The sequence below is a fragment of the Triticum urartu genome, chromosome 6, assembly GCF_003073215.2.
Source record: "Triticum urartu cultivar G1812 chromosome 6, Tu2.1, whole genome shotgun sequence".
Taxonomy (NCBI): Eukaryota; Viridiplantae; Streptophyta; class Magnoliopsida; order Poales; family Poaceae; genus Triticum; species Triticum urartu.
In genome coordinates this window covers 12708433-12714858 of record NC_053027.1, presented here as the reverse complement: position 1 = coordinate 12714858, position 6426 = coordinate 12708433, and the positions used below count along the sequence as shown (strand labels likewise).

Here is a 6426-nt window from a genome sequence, read left to right as displayed (position 1 = left end):
GACCGGGGAGGCAAGCCGGCTTGGAGGAACAACGCGGATCTACCCGGAGGCGCTCAGTGAGGCAGCGGGCGAAGGCTGCAGTAGCCATGAATGAGCTGCGATGCTTTCTTTCTTTTCTGAAATAAAGAAGGAGAGAGATGAATGCACGTGCAAGAAAACGACCGGCCGAAGCGTTCGGCCGGTGCGCCGAACGCAAGCGTTGGAATAGCTGAGATTTTTTAATACCGGATTTTCAGCCCATCCCAAAAAAATATAAAAAAACTTGGCCTATATTGAGCAGATGATACTCTTCATGCCGGCTAGACATGTGAGAATGGTATTGTCGGGACGCGGAGTAATTGATCCCGAGAACACAGGCTCTCGGAATCTGTCTCGCTCGATACGTCGTCGCGATTCGCGTTACCTGACACACGTGACCAAGGCCGGGCCCAGCGGAGGACGTGGCAGAGATAAAGAAAAGGAGGAATCCTCCCGGGCGGTGGGGCAGAACGGGATTTCCGTTCCAGGCCATGGCCGATTGGCGTCAGAGCCGTGGCTCGAGTCCGCAGCCAATTCCTGATCCGTGGATCAGTGTCCGTTAACGACGTCAATGGGCTGGAGTAAATGAACAAATGGGTAGGTGGATATGGTGGCTCCTTCCTCTCGCACCTGTCGGTCGGGTTCTATCGGGGCGGCTCGGTGGCGATAGCAGCAGTTCTAGGGTTCGAGAATCTCTGCTCCGGCGCGCATGGAGTTCTTGATGCAGCCGTTCAACAGGTGCGAAATCTGCCCGTGTCTGCTCTTTCTGGTCTGCGATTTGGTTTTGCTAAAGTGGGGGATCTAAATCTTGAGCGCTCGCTGTGTGTGTGTGTGCGCGCGCGCGCGCGCAGTAGAACTCCGATTGAAGAGGTGACTGACAGCGATTTACCAATGGAACCGCTGCATCACCCTGTTAGATCGCCGCCCGGCGCTGAAGTGGCAGCTGCGAGTGCTTCAAGTGGCGGAGCGCAGATCTGTCCGGTGTCGGCGGTAGGATAAGCAGGGAGTGGAGATAAGCCAGAGGCTTCAGAAAACTCCATGGAGCAGATTGATTCAAAGACGCCTGGGTGTACACGAAGGTATGAACTTCAAAGCATACAAATTATTAGGAACATAAGGAAACCTACTTCAGAATGTATCTCTGTCGTTTGTTGTGCTACGAGGACAGAAGTAAAATTGATAAAATTGTGGGAAAGATATCTGTGGTTGCCATGATTGCATTGTGTGCAAGTGCAGGAGGGGTAGTCTGTGACAGAAATTGGAAACATTAGAATGAGCAAAGTCAGAATGCAGAAATGACATCTGAATATTTGTGTGGGAAAGAGGATGACTGGCAGCGAGTCATTGTTGAAACCGACCATAATTTGTGTGTTTGTATTTCAGAGTCAGGATCGGAGCTGCTGTGCCAGGTCGTGCCCCATGCCCAGGTAGGATCACAACATTGGAGAAATCAGTCCGCGCCTTTGCCGAGGCCCCTGGGGAGAATGTCATTGTACCGAAATTAGGGGTCACTTTTGATACCTGTATTCATGGGAGAAAGGATTTGGAATTCGATGTGGGAAGATTAGGCTAAATGTCAATCGGACAAAATGCATGCAGGAGATAGGGTGTGGTTGTGCGGTATGCTTCTGTTTGTTGAAACTTTTTACAATATGCATATCTTTTTTAGATTGTCTGCACTTGTTTTGCTGAAAGTTGGTAGTATGAAATGGTTGCAGGCAAAGCCAATAGTGGAGAATACTTCATCCTGCCGGTGTGAACGTCCTGCTCTCTTAACTGAAATTCGGGATGTGGGGGCTGGTAGGGCCTGTCCTTCATTGGCACGGACAAGTGTTCAGCGTCTTGTGGTGATACTTGTTGAGCCGCGACATCACAACTGCCTGAGTCGGACATGATTACAGCCTGTAGATAATGTTGTCAGTGCTTAAGCAATGTAGTATCACATAGCGTGCGGTCCCTATGTCCAGTGATATCAGACATGCAAAATGCTATGCTTGATGTGTACGTAGGCATGCACTAGCAAAAATATTAAGAACAGAATGTATTCTGGACAAAGTAGTTCTGCCTCGAATCTGCATATGCATGCGCTCGTTTTTGCATTGACAGGCTAAAAGGAAACAGATCCGTGTTCTGCTCTAAACAAAGCTTAGGATACTAGGAGTGATCTGTACTTTGCAATTCAGAACAATTCGAGATTTGCACAATTAAAATAAAATACGCATACACAGGATTCAGATCAGATCCACCCTCGCAAAACACAAAAAACAGCGGATATTCATGTGTAGGTCACTTGCGGTGGTGGAGACGCGGAGCACGCAGGAGCGTACCCGGCATAGCGTGAGCAGGGGATCCACTCCGGCGAGATTGCAGGTGCTTCTTCGGGTTGGGGAGGGTGGACAGGGGAGTAACTGAGATACGGCCGCCCGCTGGCTGTGCACGGCAGAGGTAGGTGCAAGTGATTTTGCAGGGCAGTGGTAAGTTTGATCTGCCGTCCGGCTATTCACAGTAACACCCTTAATAATTTTGACTCCCCATATCAACAAAATTAAATTAATACCGGGAACATAATTCATTACTGGCGAACATGCGTGATTACAAGGATTTAATTTAGCACCACAAGGATATCTGACGAACACAGCTGCACTAACCTATTCTCCTACCGACTAAGCAGATAGGCTATCTTGACTAGAACGGCTAACTTAAACACTCCAATCGTGATGTGGCCGCCGCTGCGCCTCCTGTGTTAACCCGAGCGTGCCCGCTCCATGCCTGCTGCTCCGCTCGGCCATTCCGTGCAAGCTCGCCCCCGCGCCTCCACTCCTCCATTGGTTCGCCTGATCTAGCTCTCCGGTGCATGTAAGCTGCGGGCTGATGAGGGGCGGCTACAGAATCTGCAACAATCTGGTCACTCAGCTGAGCACGGTACTCCTCGGTCGACCTCATGTATCCACAGAGGAGCCCTCTCTACAAATCACAACAAATGAGGAAACCAAATGCATTAGAAACTAGAAATCCAACGCACAGGCTGCGAATCTGCGATCAGCAAAAATCAATTCTGGCTATAAAACTTACATCCCTATTGACTCACTTGTAGAAGCGACCAGCGTTTAATCCGCTGCGGGCAATCCAAGTGTAAATCCAGGCATGGCAGTCCTTGCATGGAACAAGAGGCAAGATCTCGTCATGGCCTACCGACGAGGAAGATGCAGACATGGCTAGGAAGCGTTGGAGCTGCTGGCAATGGCTGGAGTGAGTTCTGGTGGAGCTGCAGATCTGGGTGAGCGGCCGGCTGGATGAAGGGGATTACGAAGAGGAGGAGCGCGTTCAAGAAGATTGGTAGCTCCAACGGCTGGGTACATTGAATGAAGTAGTGGGCGGCGTTAGTCTAGAATCGCGGCCGAACCGGCTCAATTCCTGAGCGTATTTCTGATCCGCGCTGAGGATTGCTGACGGAGTAACCATAACGCATCCCGACCTTGGGCCAACGACCATAATAAAAAATCAGAAACCAAAAATTGAGCTGGACCCGCACTGACGCCGTTGAGCATCTCGATATAGCCCTGTGGTACCGATTCCGGGATCCTGTGAGCTCGGGCTCACAATAGTATTTTTCGGTATTGTCGGTTTGTCACTCAACATAGCTATCTTGAGCAGCAAAGAAGGATATACTTAACTCTTGGGCCCGCCTAACATGTTGAACATTCTATCTATCATTAGTTCATTTTTCTAATATCTTTAACGTTCTAAATGTGAAATCTGAACCTGCCGAGATGGGTTAACACACAACCAATGCGTCCAAATTTGGGTTGGGCGCCATAACTTTTAAGTCTTCCCGCGGTGTCCACTGATTTCTCCATCCACATTCTCCAAAAGAAAAGGGAAAATTCACTACTTTTAAGTGGCCTAATAAATGCTATGTCGATTAAAGGTCATGGTTTTGAGAAAAGAGATGAGAATCAGACTTAAATATTTTGAAGGGTTTTAATCGGCTAAGAAAAAGACATGACCCGGTAATAGTTAGGATGCGACTAGGGCGTAGGCCACATCATAGGTAGTGCACAAACCCCCTCTGGCCTTCTTCTCACCTCTGAGACTACTCACCCCTATTTCCCCCCTCTTTGCCGACGATGCAAAAAGAGAAACGAGTAAAATTATATAGCTTTGAAGTACTATGGGTTTTAGCCGGCCTAGAGATATACTGGATCTAACAATTACACGACTAGGGCATGTGCCACTCAATAATCTATCTGCCATCCGAGTGTATACGGCATCGCATATGTCCTGTCGTCCACAACAGTCATGACGATGTTCTCCGAGAAGGAGGAGAGTCACTCTCTTCCCAGAGACCGCGAGCTCGCCATGCGGCAATTCCGGTATGTCTGTGCCGGTGACGAGCACCATCTGGTGAGTTGGGCGATGAGGTAGCTGATGTAGGCACCTTCCATCTCAAAGCAAGTCTTGATTAGGAGGGTCTGACTACCTCAAGCCCAGCGAGAACGCGGTCCTTCACACACGACTCACCATGGAAGCTGGTGAACACGATTTCGGCAGCCTGGTAGGCCAACACGGTGGCGAGGGAGAACGACGGCGAGAAGATCATCCCGGCGAGGCTCGCGTTTGACGTCATGGATCGTTGTTACATAATGGAAGGTTGGAAACTTGGAACCCGCTGATGAGATCCACGGTTACAAACTGGGTCAAAGCTGCAGGTTCGCCGACGTGCGCCATGCATAATCAAGTTCGAGGTGTGCAAGACGTCGTTGGAGTAGTGCAGGCCGCACGGCAACTAGGAGACCGTGAGGCTCACCACCGAGAAGCTTGGAGTTGGAAGAACAGCCGTCGCGAGCTTCATGCTAATGTCGGGCATCCATGGATATTTCGGCCAATGTGCGCGATGTGCAGTATGGACGAGGCCGGGTGCAGCTGGGCGGAGGTCCAGAGCCCACCATGCATGCCACATCACCAAAAAAACCGCCTGCCCAAACCACTCTAATCAGGATTAGGGGGTGATTCACAAGGTTTTGGAAAGGCCAGGGGCTAAATTGGCCGGCTCGTGAAACTCAAGGGGGCTAGGTAGACTTCTTTCCTCTTCTCCCCTTTCCGTTACAAGGAAACACATACCAGAATCCAGATCACAATTCTGCCCGATGGACGCCGGCGGCGAGACTGCGGCCCTCCTCCACCGCCTGGGCCTGCCCCTCCGCCCCCGCCCCACGCCGGTCTCTCTGGCCCCGTACTTGCCTCTCCACCACTTCTCCTCGAAGCTGACAATTTCCCCACTCCACGCGAGCGATGAAGGCGACGACGAGACGACGCCCGGCCTCATGTCGCCGGCGACGGAGGTGCTGGGCAAAGACGACCTCCTCGCCGAGATCCTCGCACGTCTCCCCCCGCAGCCGTCCTTGATCCTGCACGCCTCCATCGTCTCCAAGCGCTGGGGTCGCCTCGCCGCATCCGCCGCCTTCGGCCGGCGCTTGCGCGACCACCACGGCAGGCCCCCTGTCCTGGGCGCATTCGAGAGGGACGGGAAGAAGCTCCTCTTCATCCCTGCCCTGGACTCTCCAGATCGCATCCCCGCGGAGAGGTTCTCGTTGCAGGTCTGCGCCGACGATGCCACCAATGACCACTGGGGCGTGCTCGGCTGCCGCCATGGGCGCGTCCTCATCATGAACCGGACGCAGTGTGAGCTCGTGGTGTTCGACCCCATCTCTGGCGACCGCTGCATTGTGCCGTTTCCGCCAAATTTCGACAATCACGCTTACAACACCAATGGAGCTTTGATCGGCGACGACCAGCTCCGGTCCAGCGCATTTCAGTTGGTCTTGGTAGGCTTTTCTGCCAATGACGGCGCAGGAGTTACTGCAGCCCGCATCTACTCCTCGGAGACCGGCGAGTGGGGAGAACTCATTGCTGCAGCGAGACCATGTGCTGTTGGCCATCTCCCCTGCACACTCATTGGCAAAAGGCTCTACTGGTGGCTCACTGAGCGTGACCATGGTATACTGGAGTTCAATATGGAAAGCAAGAGCCTAGCTGTGATCAGCAAGCCTTCCATTGAGAACATTCACAGCTGCCGGAGCCGGATCATCAGTGGAGAGGATGGCGGTATTGGACTCGTCGTATTCTCGTACCCTAGCTTGCAAATGTGGGACCGTAAGGTCAGTGATCGGAGTGTCGCGACATGGGTGCTGCGGAAGACAGTTGACATGCGTGGCAAGCTTGCTCTGCCGTCTAACATGGAGGCAGGGAAATCGACTATTCTGGGGTACACTGACGATGCGGATGCGATTATTATATCGGTGCACACATTCCCCTGGGTGCAGAATGGCGACGTTTTTGTCTTCCTGGTTCAACTCAACTTAATGCAGTGCAAGAAACTACATGGAAGCTTTATGGAAAATTCCTATC

The 6426-nt window shown here is 51.9% G+C and overlaps 1 long non-coding RNA gene across 1 annotated transcript; it reads left to right on the top strand.

Annotated features, from left to right (window-relative positions):
* Window positions 1-487: 487 nt before the first annotated feature.
* Window positions 488-2212, top strand: LOC125515982. The gene is made up of 4 exons (XR_007287197.1): window positions 488-756; window positions 870-1097; window positions 1402-1638; window positions 1737-2212. It is a non-coding gene; the product is annotated as an uncharacterized LOC125515982 (long non-coding RNA).
* Window positions 2213-6426: the final 4214 nt, after the last annotated feature.